The sequence below is a fragment of the Pseudopipra pipra genome, chromosome 2 (assembly GCF_036250125.1).
Source record: "Pseudopipra pipra isolate bDixPip1 chromosome 2, bDixPip1.hap1, whole genome shotgun sequence".
NCBI classification, from domain to species: domain Eukaryota; kingdom Metazoa; phylum Chordata; class Aves; order Passeriformes; family Pipridae; genus Pseudopipra; species Pseudopipra pipra.
Genome location: NC_087550.1, coordinates 118,348,273 through 118,361,603, shown reverse-complemented (window position 1 = coordinate 118,361,603; position 13,331 = coordinate 118,348,273). Strand labels below are relative to the sequence as shown.

Genomic DNA, 13,331 nt, shown 5'->3' with positions numbered 1-13,331 from the left:
GGGGACCTCAGCGAGCTCCTCCATGGACTCACAGAATCCCGGGATATCTGGAGCTGGAAGTGACCCCCAAGGATCACGGAGTCCAACTCCTGGCCCTGCACAGGCCCAGCCCCAAGAGTCACCCCCTGTGTCCCAGAGGATCATCCAAACCCTCCTGGAGCTCTGGCAGCCTTGGGGCCGTGCCCACTGCCCTGGGGAGCCTGGGCAGTGCCCACCACCCTCTGGGGGAAGAACCTTGTCCTGAGATCCCCCCTGAGCCTGCCCTGTCCCAGCTCCAGCCCTTCCCTGGCTCCTGTCCCTGTCCCAGAGAGCAAAGATCAGCTCAGTGGAGCCTGTTTGGCCCTTGGGGACTCAGTTCCTGGAGTGATGTCCATCCTGTCCTTGCCTGGCCATGGACACCTTTCCTGCAGTGTCCTGGGCTCCCCCTGTGTGCTCCCACCTCCTAAACTCCGGGAATGTTTCTACAACCAACAGCAGTTTCAGTGCATGTTCAAATTCTCTTTTTATCCGTATTTGCTGACACCCAGAAGACTCCTTTCTTTGAGCAGGGAGCATCTCATGAACAATTCTGAAGAACCTTTTTCTCAGAAACCCTGACATCCTTCTCCAGCCCTGAAGCCAGGGAGTTTCTCCAGGAGTTTCTCCAGGAGTTTCTCCAGAAGTTTCTGCAGGGGATCAGCCAACACATCCATATCTTCGTGGTCTGCTGTTATATTTTGGAGCTGTGGATCCCTGAGATCTCATCTGGAGATCCCATCACAGCAGCCTCCCCGGGTTGCTGCTTTGAAGCTGCACCTGGTGGTTCTGAGTCACCCAGGTGGGCAGGGAAAGAGCTGGGAAAGAGCTGGAATGTGCATCTCCTTGGCATAACACAGGTGGTGGCAATGAGGCAGCAGGAAAGGCCTTTAAGTGAATGAGGGGCCCAAGGGTGGGCTCTGACTCCTGCCTGGGGTTTGGGCTTTGCTTTTCCATCTCAGTGGGGCATGGAAGTGTCCTTTCCCACTTTGCCTGGTAAAACCTGCAAGGACTTGAAGCCTTTTCCAGCTTGATCCAGCCCAGAAACCAAGTGTATCCTGGGCTGTGCCCAAAGCAGGGTGGGCAGCAGCTGAGGGAGGGGATTCTGCCCCCCTGCTCTGCTCTGAGACCCCACCTGGAGTTCTGTGTCCAGCTCTGGGGCCCCCCAAGATAAGAAGGACATGGAATGTTGGAGCAAGTCCAGAGAAGGCCATGAAGTTGATAAGAGGATGGAGCACCTTCCCAGGTGGGACAGGCTGGGAAAACTGGGGCTGTTCAGCCTGGAGAAGAGAAGGTTGGGTGGAGACCTCACAGCACCTTCTGGGGTCTGAAGGGACCTGCAAGGAAACCAGAGAGGGATTTAATCAGGAACTGCAGGGACAGGACGAGGAGGAATGGGTTCAAACTGAAAGAGGAGAGGTTCAGGTGAGATATTGGGAAGGAATTCCTGGCTGGGAGGGTGGGGAGGGGCTGGGATAGAATTCCCAGAGAAGCTGTGGCTGCCCCTGGATCCCTGGAAGTGTCCAAGGCCAGGTTGGATGGGGCTTGGAGCAACCTGGGCTGGTGGAAGGTGTCCCTGCCCATGGCAAGGGGTGGCACTGGGTGGGCTTTAAGGTCCTTTCCAACCCAAAGCAGTCTGGGATTCCCTGATTCCATGATTCCATGACCCTTTGGGTGCAGCCCAACCCAGCAGCAGATGGGACACTCGGGGACAGCCTGAGGGGCTGTTCCCATAGGTGAGGCCATGACAGTGAGTGCCACCACGGCCATGCTGAAGGTTTTCCAAGCTCATTCCATGCCTGTCTCCTCCATCACAACAGGAATATCATCTCCCACTCCCTCCAGTGACCTGCTCATCCAGCAGTGTGGAACACCAGGGCTGGGAGTTGCTTCTGCATCACAAGATCCTTCTGCCCCAGGAGAGTGAAGATTCTGCTCAAAACACCTCTTTTTCCCAACAATACCCATGGGAATTTCTGCAGGCTGGCTGAAAATTGCAGGATTGCAGAGATACTGCCCTGCCCTGTTGCTTCTTCTCTCCCTGAAATCCTCAGTGACTTCAGCAGTTCAGGGCTGGCCCAGAAACTCCAGCATCTCTGGGATCCTTCAGGATGGAAGGCTCTCCACGTGGGTGAGTTATCATTATTTGTTCTTCTCCTCTCCCTGATCCACTCTGGAAGACAGATGTGCATTCTTTCCCCCCCCTTCCTCCCTGCCTCTGGAACTGATGAAACGTGAAAATCACTCCTTAGATTAAAAAAAAAAACAACAAACAACAAACCAACAACAACAGGCCCCCAAAGTCAACACAATACATTGGGAGCTGTTTGGTTTCTAATCTCTGAAAAGGAGCCAGGTCAAACAGACACAGCTCCACTGATAAATTGTTATTCTTAGAGATTTCAGCCTTCCATGGAAAAGTACTGAGCTGGCTCTGTGATCTCCTCTTACACTGTCATCAACATCCAGCAGTGGAAAATTGGAGAAAACCAGCTGCAAGGGAGAGTGTTAAGGGCATTATTTTTAGCTGCTTCATTTCTTTTCTGCCTCCACACGCTTCCCTGTGGAAAACAAGGCTGTCTGTCCCAGGGACTTGCTGGCAGCTGCTGTGTCAGGCACCACAAAGCTGCTCCTTGGGAAGGAGATGCTGAATAAAAGCAGAGAAATCCGAGTGGTGGCACAGCGGGAGAGGTGAGGGAATGTGGGGAAGCTTTGGGAAGAGTGTGGGTTCTCCCTTCACCAGAGGGTTGAGTTGGAGGGGTGGAGCTGCAGTTGAATCTCCCTCTCCCTCTGCTGAGGTGGTTCCTTTCTTATTTCCACTCCCTGCTGGGACATCTAAGAGTCTCAAATACTCTTAAATACTCAAATAGCTCACAAACACTGATGTGCTCTTACAACAGGGCTGCTGAAGAGAGGAATTCCCACCCTGGAACTTCTGAGGGCTGAGGTAGCAACTAAATCCAGGAGGGTTCTGGTGCAGGTGTGGATGGATCCACTGCCAGCCTGTCCCTCACCTCCTGAGGGTGACTTCCAGTCAGACTGGGAGCACTGGGCTGGAAAGGCTCAGTCTGCCCACTTTGGCCCTGTGAGGTCTCACCTGAGTGGAGGAATCATCAAATCATGGAATGGTTTGGGATGGAAGGGACCTTAAGGATCATCCAACCCCCTGCCATGGGCAGGGACACCTTCCACTAGCCCAGGTTGCTCCAACCTGGCCTTGGACACTTCCAGGGATCCAGGGGCAGCCACAGCTTCTCTGGCCAACCTGGGCCAGGGCCTCCCCACCCTCCCAGCCAGGAATTCCTTTCCCATATCCCATCTAACCCTGCCCCCTGACAGTAGGAAGCCATTCCCTGTGTCCTGTCCCTCCATCCCTTGTCCCCAGTCCCTCTCCAGCTCTCCTGGAGCCCCTTCAGGCCCTGGAAGGGGCTCTGAGGTCTCCCTGGATCCTTTTTTCTTCTCCAGGCTGTGCCAGGGCCTCCCCACCCTCCCAGGGAGGAATTTCTGCCCCAAGAAAGCTCTCTGTGTGCCAGCCTGCTTTTCCTCCTCGTTTTTGGGGCACTTCAGCTCCTTCTAAACCTCTGGCCTTGGCAGCACCTCTGGATCCTCACCTCTGTGAGCATCCTGGCAGCCGGGGGGGTGAAACCTGGGCCTGCTCCAACCCCTCCTGCTACCCCAGGAGAGGGTTTGGAGGCCAAACCAGGGAAGAACCCAAATGGTGCCAGAGCAGGAGGATGCCTGGGCCTGAAAAATTAATGATCCTCTCGTGCCATGCACGAGTTTGTGCAGGAACAGGGCCAGCACAGGTGGGTCTCCTGCATCTCCTGCACCTTTTTAACTTGGTTTGGCAAATCTGGAACCTGAAGTCCTCGGTGACTTCAGCAGTTGAGGGCTGGCCCAGAAACTCCAGCACTTCTGGGATCCTTCAGGATGAAAGGCTCTCCATGTGGGTGCTGTTTTTAGGGAAGACTTGGGGTTTGATCGATGTTTTTAGGGAAGACTTGGGGTTTGATCGATGTTTTTAGGGAAGACGGGGTTTGATCGATGTTTTTAGGGAAGACTTGGGGTTTGATCAGTGTTTTTAGGGAAGACTTGGGGTTTGATCGATGTTTTTAGGGAAGACTTGGGGTTTGATCGATGTTTTTAGGGAAGACTTGCCTAAAAGTTCAGTCCTTTCCAAGGATAAAGTCGTTGGTGTTGGTTTGTCCACCCTCCATTAACAATTTGGGAGGTTTTGCTGAGCAGGTTTAGGGGTTTCCATGCCTGGGATTTCCCACTGGGATGCCCTGGTGTCAGGGGCTGTTTTTCCAAGATAAATTGCCTCTATTTGTCCTGCTTGGCACCTCCTGGCATTTGACAGATGCCTGGAAAGGAGAGAGACTTAAAAAAACACTGACCATGAGTTCAGGAACTGGGCAGGAGTTCAGAGGTGACTCTTGGGAATGCTGTGTTGGACACAGAGGCTGAGAGCAGAGAGTTTGGGGGGCTCTCAGTGCTCCAGAAAGCGAGCTGGAGGAATTCCTCTGGGTTGCTGAGGGCAGGAGAAGTGGCTGGAAAGGAAAAGGGAGCAGGGAGGTGGGAGCAGGTGGGACCCACAAGGTCCTCTCCAAGTGTTTGTTTCCTTCCTGTTTCCCTCTTGGATGGATTTCCCTTCACTCTTGTTCACTTCCCAAGGTGAACATGGGTCTGGATTGGGAGTCTTTGTGGGTACATGAGGACTGTTCATCCCTCAGGGACTTATTCTCAACCCCAGTGGTTCTGACCAAATAAACCCCATGGACATCACTTTGAGTTAGAAGAGGACAAAACTCCCATTAAAAATCACTGGGGCAAAAATGTAACAATCATCCCATTTATTTCTCCTCTGTGTCCGTGTCCTGTTATCCCAGATAAGAGTGTTTTGGCTAACTGGGAAGGTAATGCAGCTCTCCCTCAGAAGAGAGCTCAAAACCTCCAAGGCAGAGCAAATCGGTTGACTTCGAGAATTTGAGCAGATTGGGTTTGTTTTTGATCTTTTTGGCCAATGAGATGAAGCCTGAACCTTGTTTTTCCCCTTCTATCTCCACGATAAACCCTGGAAGCTGCTCCTGCTGACAGGATACCTGGAAACTGTCTCGTTGTTGAAGTGCTTCAGAGCCTCCTTTGCTTTATTTGTGGCTCCGAGAGTGGAACGTGGGCAGCTGAGAAAGATCAGGGAGGTCTGGATGCCTCAAGGTTATTCCAATTTGTTTGCTTCCCTGGTTTTTACACCCCTGGGGACTGAGAGCATTTCCCTTCCCTATTTTGATTTTTCTGTTCCTTCCTCCCATCTCAGGAGCCTCTACCCCTGTGTCCTGAGGGCACATCCTGCCAGGAGCCTGCTTGTTGTGCTTGGCTCATTATTTACAGGCCTGGTGTCTCCTTAATGTGGCTAAATCCTGATTTTTTTCCCTTCCATCTAATGCAAATTGACCCCCCAGTCTTATTTAGTCTCACACACTCTGCTGCACAGTCCCAGAGCTGTTTGAGCCCATCAGACTCCCCAAAATTCAGAGCTTTGCCCCATTCAGCACCCCCTAAGTGCAGGTGCACTGGCTGGGTGTGGAGATGCTGAACTGCTCAATAACATGATTTGTAAAACTAATTTTGTTTCTAATTCTGGGTTTGTTGCACATAAACTCTCAGATGAAGCCTCTGCTCACCAGAAATATGATTTAACTGGGTTAGGGGGCATTAAAGAGGTGAAAAGCAACGGGCTGTGCCTTCACAGGAGCTGCACCTGAAACAATCCTTGCCCAGGAAATACAACCAGAGCTGCTTTTGCAGGAGTTTTTGTCCCATTTCTCGAGGTAAACTGGGAATAATGGGAAATAAGAGCCCTTTTTTTGTTGGGAATTGCCTGTGCAGACCCTCCCTCTTGGCTCAGCACAGGCTGGAGAACATCTCAGGCACATCACTGAAGGTGGAGGAGGCACTGGGGCATCTTTCAAACCAAAGGAGGAGGTGTTATTGTGTTATTATTTGTGTTGTTGTGTTATTATTTGGGTTATTTCAAAAAAATATGGGGAATTCACTGCTCCTGGCACTGCCTGTGCTTGGCCTTCAGAGCCCACACGCTCCAGGCAGGGAATATCAGGGAGTTCCAGGCTGTGGAGAGAGTGCTCAGGAGGGTTGAAAACCAGTGAACAATGAGGGGTAACCAGTGAACAGTGTGATTTAACCAGTGAATAATGAGATTTAACCAGTGAATAATGAGATTTAACCAGTGAATACTGGAGTTTAACCAGTGAATAACGAGGTTTAACCAGTGAATAACGAGGTTTAACCAGTGAATAACGAGGTTTAACCAGTGAACAGTGAGGTTTAACTAGTGAACAATGTGGTTTAACCAGTGAATAACAAGGTTTAACCAGTAAATAATGAGATTTAACCAGTGAACAACGAGGTTTAACCAGTGAATAACAAGGTTTAACTAGTGAAAAGTGAGATTTAACTAGTGAAAATGAGGTTTAACCAGTGAATTATGGGGTTTAACCAGTGAATAACAAGGCTTAACCAATGAATAATGAGATTTAACCCGTGAATAGTGAGATTTAACCAGTGAATTATGGGGTTTAACCGTGAGGTTTAACCAGTTAATAACAAGGCTTAACCAGTGAATAATGAGGTTTAACCAGTGAATAATGAGGTTTAACCAGTGAATAATGAGATTTAACCAGTGAATAATGGGGTTTAACCAGTGAACAATGACGTTTAACCAGTGAATAACAAGGTTTAACTAGTGAAAAGTGAGATTTAACTAGTGAAAAATGAGGTTTAACCAGTGAATAATGAGATTTAGCCAGTGAATTATGGGGTTTAACCAGTGAACAATGAGGTTTAACCAGTGAACGACAAGGTTTAACCAGAGAATAACGAGGTTTAACCAATGAATAATGAGTTTTAACTGGTGTACAACGATGTTTAACCAGTGAATAACAAGGTTTAACCAGGGAATAACGAGGTTTCCAAACTGGCCACGTGTGCACAGACCTCCACACGTGTGCCCAGAGTCCCTCACCTCTGCCCTTTGCAGAGTTGCCACCTGAAGGGAAATCCCTGGCTATTCCTCTTCCTTCCTTCCTCACATTCTTTGGAAAATGCTGTTCCAGTGATTGGGAAAGGGCTGATAATGAGTGGCTTAATTTGATAGTTCAAGTGTCATGGTCTAACTTTTCCTTCATGGAAGCTAAACAGGAATGTCTCCATGGAGCAAACTGGTGCTTGGCATCCCCCCATGGAGGTAACTTTTTAAAAAATATTATAAATTAATTAATAATATAAATAAATATAATAATCTAATATATAATATATATAATAAAATATAAATTCATAACTGAGTAGCCTCTGATATGACACCGAACTTCTGATTTTTGCTGAGAGCTCACAATGCCTTGGGGGGATGATTGGGTTTGGCTTTTTTAGAAATATGGCCCACAGTGTAAAAATGAAGGGAAAAAGAGGGTTTTATATGTGAGAATAAATGTGTATGTAATACACATTAATGTATAAACTTCAAAGTGACGTGGCTCTCACAGTTGTAAAGTAGATTTACCCCATATTTATAGTGACAATATTGCACGTGGCTTCCAGCTTTTAGTGGTGGTAGGAGGCAAATTAAAACCACCAGAAAATAATTTCCAAGCATTCCCCATCTCTGGAAGTGTCCAAGGCCAGGTTGGAGCAACCTGGGCTGGTGGAAGGTGTCCCTGCCCATGGCAGGGGGTGGCACTGGATGGGCTTTGAGGTCCCTCCCAACCCAAGCCATTCTATGATTTTGGGGCACATGTTGATGGTGTGTTGCTAAATTTAACTTGCTCAGGGCCCACAGGTGGAGTCTGACAGGGATGGAGGAGTTGTGTCAGTGCAGGAATGACAAAGCTGAGCAGGAGCTGAAGAGGGAAAAATTCCCTCCGGGCAATGCTGAGGGAGAAGGTTTGGAGCAGAGAGATCAAGGCCAGCCACTCACTCCCTGCATGGGCTTGTGTTTGGTGATCAACTCCAAACCTTCCAGGCCTTTTCTCCCCCTCAAGGAGGAGCTGAAAGTCCCTCTCCTCCTCCTCCTCCTCCTCCTCCTCCTCCTCCTCCTCAGGCTTTCCAAGGGCTGCAGGGCTGCTCAGCTCAGCCAGACCCAGAGGTTGTGGACTCCCCATCCCTGGAAGTGTCCAAGGCCGGGCTGGACCTGGAGCAACCTGGGCTAGTGGAAGGTGTCCCTGGATGAGCTTTGAGGTCCCTTCCACCCCAAACCATTCCATGATATCTCCTCCTGGCACTGCTGGTGTTGGTGTAGCTGCACCAGGATCCCTCTCCCAGAGGAGAGATGCCCTTGGAGAGGGAGATCTCCACCCAGGCACTTCCTTTGGCACGGGGTCTCTCCTGCCCCTTTGGCTGCCCAGTGTCCACCAGGATCCTGGACAACTGGATTAAGGCCAAAGCTGTCCCTGCTCCTTGCAGGGAGGGTTGGAACAGATGATCCTTAAAGGTCAACCCAAACCATCCTGAGGTTCCTCCGAGGAGCTGGCAGTGCCAACCACGGGGGTGGGGGTGTGCAGGGGCATTTTCTGGGCTCCTCTTTGGGCAGGGCTGTGAACATGGACCTGTGTTTGACCACGTGAAGCTGCTGCATCAAACAGGTGCTGGGGTGCCAAGGACAAAGCCAGGTCATCCCTTCCCTTCCGTGCAGGACCCACGGAGAACATCCCGGGGGGGGTCAAGCCTGTGCTGGGTTATGATGAGCACCAGTTGATTTGCCTTGTTAATAAGAAGCTGGGATGATGGAGATCTGACAGTTTTAGGTATTTCCAGAAATAAAAACCACGTGGGAGCAGGGAGGACCCTGTGAAGAGAGGCAAACTCAGGCTGGGAGCAGGATAAATGTGACCCCAGGGCTTTAGTTTCCAGACCATTTTCTCCTGGCACAAAGCAGGGAGTGAAACATCTTTCCCTGCTCCAGTGCTTCCTTCAATTCCCACACCACCCTCTCTGGGATGCATTAGGACAGTTGTTTTCCAGGTGAGGGAACTGCACTGGGAACTGGTCCAGGTTCTGAGAAAGGAAAGTTGTGTTTTAACCCAGCTCAGATCCCGGTTTCATTCCTCACGGCATCTTGGACACGGGGGATAACAGGAGGAAGGAGCAGCTTGGGCTGAGGGCAAGACCCCTTTTTGGGGTCCCCTTTGGCTGGCAGTGATGGTGAGACCATGGCCTAATCCCATCCCAGCTCCAGCACTTGTCTTGACACCAAAATAAAACATTCTCCCTCAACCAGGCAGACCAATTCCATGAAAATCCCTGTTTCCGTGGTAACTGCTGACAACCCTCACCCTGCAGGTGTCATTCCCATGGGATTCACGAGCAGAAAAACAGCATCTGGAAGATTCCCCCTCATCCCATGGGCAAGGCCTGGAATGGAGGGGTCACTTCTTCCTGTGGTGAGGAGAGGAAACCACTGGGGTTTGGGACATCTGACACGATCCCGGGTGGAATGCTGGAGGATTTGCCATCTCCTGCCAGGCAGATCCCAGCAGCCCGTGTTTTTCTGGCAGCCTGAAGTGTGACTTCTGATAGGGATAAATGGAAATCATAGAATCATGGAATATCCTGAGCTGGAAGGGGCCCCCAGACATCATCCATTCCAACTCCTGGCCCTGCACAGAACACCCCAAAAATCCCACCAGAGAGTTGTCCAAATATTCACCTAATTTGGCTTTTGCTTTCTTTTTTTTCACTTTTTTAGGAGCAGAGGTGAATATTCCTTGCAAAACAAATGTAGCTCTTCAAACAAAACCCCCCAAATACTGTCTTTTGTTAACTAAAAAGTGCTGAAAAACACTTCTGTGCTCAGCAACAATGAGCTAAAAAGATTTGAAGAGGTTGGGAAACGAACAATTTCAACGCTTTCTCATCCTTTTAGATGAAGCCAATCGTAACAAAAAAAAAAAGAAATGGTAATGAATGGTAAGTTATTCATGACTTTTTTCTGAAGAAGGAATAACAATGTGCCTTCTGTGAATATTAAGTAAAAGTAACCTTGGGGGGATGGGTTGGGCCTGGTGAGTCACACACAGGTTTGGAATTCTTGATGTTCCACAACTGGCAGCCCTTCCAAGCTCTCCATGTGTCCCTGAGTCCCTCCCAGGCAGGTGGAATGAGTTCCTGCAGATCCATCCATGGTTTGGGTCCTGTGGCAGCACAGGGAGGAGTTTGGAGCTGAAGGAGCTCTGTGCTGAGTGCAGCCTGTCTTGCAAAACATTGCCTGGCCTTCCTTACCCAGGGGCTGAATCCATGGAAACATTCCCAGGTGTCCTGTTGGGAAGGCTCCTCCGTTGCTTCAGGATGGGGGTTCACTGGTTGGTTCTCAGAGCTGAGCTTGATGAAGGTGATTAAATTGGTTAATGAGCCCCACAACCTCTCGGCCCCTTCAATCTGGGAACAAAAAGTGGGACAGGTTGGGATGGGAAGAGCTGCAAAGCTCCAAAGAAGGAGGATTAAAGGGGCCGTGTGTCACCCACCCCGGCTGTGGGGTGGGATGTGGGTTCCAGTCCCTCAGTGGCCCCATTTTCTGGGCCAGGGGGGCCCCTGGAGTGGGATGGTGCCCATGGCCTGGGCAGCACTTCATTGTTCTGCTTCCTTCTCAGCATCCCGAGGGGGCCTCGGGCCTGACTGGCTGCAAAGCATTGAGATCCTGATTCCCTCCTCTCCAGCTGATTCCCTCCTCTCCAGCTGATTCCCTCCTCTCCAGCTGATTCCCTCAGCTCCACCTCGCCTTCCTTTGTGCCACTGGGGAGCCCTGGAGACCAAATCCACCCTTGGGAGCCCTGGAGACCAAATCCACCCTTCTGGAGCCAGAGGAGAAGCCCCTGTGCTGGTGAAGGCTTCCCCTGAAGGCTCTCCAGAGGCAGGTTGGTGGGAATGACAATGGTGGGAGCTCCATCCCTGTGTTTTCCAAATGGGCAAACACTTCTAGGTTTTGATAATTGTCTCCTGCCCGGAGAAATTGTGGATGCTCCTTCCTTGGAAGTGTCCAAGGCCAGGTTGGGTGTGGCCCTGAGCAACCTGGGCTGGTGGAAGGTGTCCCTGCCCATGGCAAGGGGTTGGAACTGGGTGATCTTTAAGATCCCTCCCAACCCAAACCATCCCATGGCTATCTAATTCCAGGATTCCAGGACTGCTGTGAGGAGAATCCACAGGACAGCTGGAGCAGAGGGACAGAGCAGGCTGTGCTGGGGTTTGGCTGATGCTCAGAGATTCCCAATTCCAACTGGCTGTTAAACCCTCCAGCACAGACACTCCTGCTGCTGCAAGCCCGGGGGCTGGGCACAAATTCCAGGGGGAGGTGGAGAGGGAAAGCAGAAGGAGTTGTCACCCTCCTGTGCTGTGTGTGAGGGTGGCACTCAGTGACCTCAGAGGTCTCTCCCAACCCAAATGGCTCCATGACCAGATGTCTAAGTGGGGTGGGATTAGTTAATCCTGGTTTGCTAAGCCTATAGTCAGGATTTAGCACGAGGTGATATAGGGAATAATGTGTAATTACTGTTCCAGATGGACTGTGATAAGAGCAGTAATTAAGGAGGGATGAGTAGCTTTGTGTATCAGCAGAGAATTAAGGGTGTTAAACAGAGGTTTGAAGATCAGGAGATGCAGAGAGGAGATAGGTCCAACTGTCAGAAGAAATTCCCTGCTAGTAAGGTGCCAATAAACATATTTTTAACCTTATTTAGTAGGAAAAGATCATATGACCAGATAGAATTACAGATGTAGGCTAAGATATTTTATAGCAGTGATTAAAATTAATTAAAATAATTCCCATCTGTTCCTGCAAAGACTGATCTTGACAAATGTGGGAAGGCCAGGGCTGACCCCCAGTGCTGGGGACATTCCAGCTGTGCTGATCCCTGGCTATCCTGGCTCCCTCAACAGAATCCCAGGATCCCAAGGGTTGGAAAAGCCCTCCAGGATCCTCCAGTCCCACCATTCCCCAGCACCACCAGGATCACCCCTAATCCATCCAATCCATCCCCAAGGGCCACATCCAGACACCTGGGGGACATTTCCAGGGAAGTTGCTGAAGAAACAGGATCTCTCCCACAGGATTTAGGGACTGAAGGCAGGAGCAGCCAAGGAAAACTCCCATCCCTGCCCCTGCTCGGGCCCATCCCAGGGAAGAGCAGCCTTTGGAAGGAGCCCAAGCTCCAGGAGCAGAGGGCATGGCTGGAATTTGGGCCCAGGCTGATCTCCCCGGGAGCCTCTGCTGGTTCCAGGCAGCAGGAATTCCAAGCTGTGCCTTTCCTGGCTCAGGAAAGGGCTCCCTGTGCAAGGAAGGGCTTACCCAGCACGGGACTTTAAGCTTGGGCCTAAAGCCAAACCCACGGTGAGGGGCTTTACTGGGGCACTGAGGGAGGGGAAAGAACAGCAGGAAAAGCTCCAGGAACCTTGGAGGACGTTGCCTTCATTTCAAAAGGGTGTTTTTGGCCTAAAACAAACCTTCAAACCTCAGGGATCTGCCCTGAGAATGAACAGATGCCCCAGGCCTGGACAACCCGGGGTGCTCGGGGAGTTTTGGGACTTCCAAAATATGGACAAAAAGATGATTCCATGAAGTGTCTGCCCAGAGAGGTTGAGGACTCACCATCCCTGGAAGTGTCCAAGGCCAGGTTGGAGCAACCTGGGATAGTGGGAGGTGTCCCTGCCCATGGCAGGGGGTGGCACAGGATGAGCTTTAAGGTCCCTCCCAACCCAAACCAGTCTGACCAGGTCATATAAAATAAATTAGATGCAACCTCATAATTCTGATCACTTCTTTCTCTCTGTTGGTTTGTGTCTGTCTGGAACAGGACTTGGACTGTCAGTTCTCTGAATCCCAGAATTACCAGGGTTGGAAGAGACCTTCAGGATCATCCAGTGCCCTCATCCAACACCACCAGGATCACCCCCAATCCATGTCCCCAAGGGCCACATCCAGACACCTCTGGGACACTCCCAGACACAGGGACTCCACCACCTCCCTGGGACACTTATTCCAAGGCCTGACCCTCTTTGAGAGTAAAAAATTTTCCCAAATCTCTCATCTGAACCTCTCTCTTCCCATCCCCTTTCCTCCTCAACCGGGTTGATGGGCAAACAAGAGTGGGGTCCTTGAGGGAAGGCCACCCCCCAACGTGCCTTGGGAGACAACCTGGGAGAGGCCTGTGGGCAGCATTCCCTGACTTCTGGCAAGGGTAGAGTCTGAAGGCTCAAACACATGGATATTCTGCTTAAAATAGACCAGCAGGGAGTTTATGACAACCCTGCAGTCCCTG

General features: G+C 50.7%; 1 long non-coding RNA gene across 1 annotated transcript; it reads left to right on the top strand.

Moving 5' to 3' along the window:
- Positions 1-4: 4 nt before the first annotated feature.
- Positions 5-12,858, top strand: LOC135410432 (uncharacterized). Its single transcript, XR_010428683.1, has 5 exons — positions 5-2,146; positions 9,364-9,464; positions 9,770-9,990; positions 10,671-10,934; positions 11,191-12,858. It is a non-coding gene; the product is annotated as an uncharacterized LOC135410432 (long non-coding RNA).
- The last annotated feature ends 473 nt before the right edge of the window (positions 12,859-13,331 follow it).